Consider the following 1260-nt stretch of genomic DNA (forward strand, 5'->3'; position numbering starts at 1 on the left):
GGAGCTCAGAGCAGGGGGGGCGTTCCCCTTGCACCCACCTTCCTCCAGGTTCCCGGGGACAGGGCAGACGATGTGGGACGCGTTGCTCTTGTCCTCGGTCACTGTGCCCTGCGAGGAGAGCAGGGGAGTGGGTCCAGGGCCGAGTGCCTGGAGAAGGCGCCGGATGGGCTCCCCCCGCTGTGGCCCCCACCCCGGTGCTGCCACCAACCTGGTGCCTCTTGACAATGTCTTTCAGCTTGCTCAGCAGCTTGGGCTCGATCTCCTGGTGCAGGAAGATGTTGGGCCGGGCCAGGCAGTTGTTCTGGGGAAGGAGAGCAGAGCGGTGAGTGGGTGGGGGACACGGGGGGGTCCCAGGGGGAGTCAGGGGTGACGCCTCTTACCTGCACCAGGGATTTCTCGATGGTCATGAACATCTCCACGTTGCGGTCCATCCGCGAGGGATTCTGGAAATCGAAACGCCGCCTTATTGGAAGAAAAGAGCGACTCTCATGAAAGCCACAGCTCAGGTCTCCTCGTCAGCATCCAAAGCCTGGGGGGGGGGGGCGGGGGGGAGACCCCGTCCCCAGGTCCATAAGGTGTCCCCGGGTCCTTGGGGTGCTGTCCCTGGTCAGGGCCCTGTCCACTGTCGGGGTGCTGTCCCCGGTGGGACGCTGTCCCTGGTGGGACACTGTCCCCTGGTCTTTGGGGCACAGACCCTGCCTGGGGGGCAGTTCCCATCAGAACAATGCCCAAGTGTCACCGGGCACTGTCCCCAGGACACCGGGGCACCGTCCCTGACCAGGGCGCTGTCCCGCATCGGGGCACTGTCCGGGGTCACCGGCTGCTGTCCGGGGTCGGGCGTGGCCCCCAGGCCGGGCCGCTGTCCCCGGGTCATCGGGATGCTGAACGGGGTCACTGGGGCCTCATCCCCAGGTCTGTGGGGCGCTGCCCCTGCTCGGGACCCGTCCATGGGTCATCGGGGCCTCATCCCCGCCTCACTGGGGTTCCATCCCCGGATCACTGGGGCTCCGTCCCCACGTGTTTGGGCGCCGTCCTTGCTCAGGGCCTTGTCCCCACGTCTTTGGGGCCTTTTCTCCGGCTCTTTGGGACGCTGTCCCCGCTCAGCCTCGTCCCCGGCCCTTTGGGGCGCTGCCTCCGGCTCACTGGGGCCCTGTCCCTCGGTCATCGGGGCGCCGACCCCACACCTTTGGGGCGCCGTCCCTGCTCGGGGCCTCGTCCCCGGGTGTCGCCGGGCCGCATACCCAACCGGGGGGCAACCCC

The sequence above is a fragment of the Charadrius vociferus genome, unplaced genomic scaffold (genome assembly GCF_000708025.1).
Source record: "Charadrius vociferus isolate BGI_N301 unplaced genomic scaffold, ASM70802v2 scaffold1829, whole genome shotgun sequence".
Classification (NCBI taxonomy): domain Eukaryota; kingdom Metazoa; phylum Chordata; class Aves; order Charadriiformes; family Charadriidae; genus Charadrius; species Charadrius vociferus.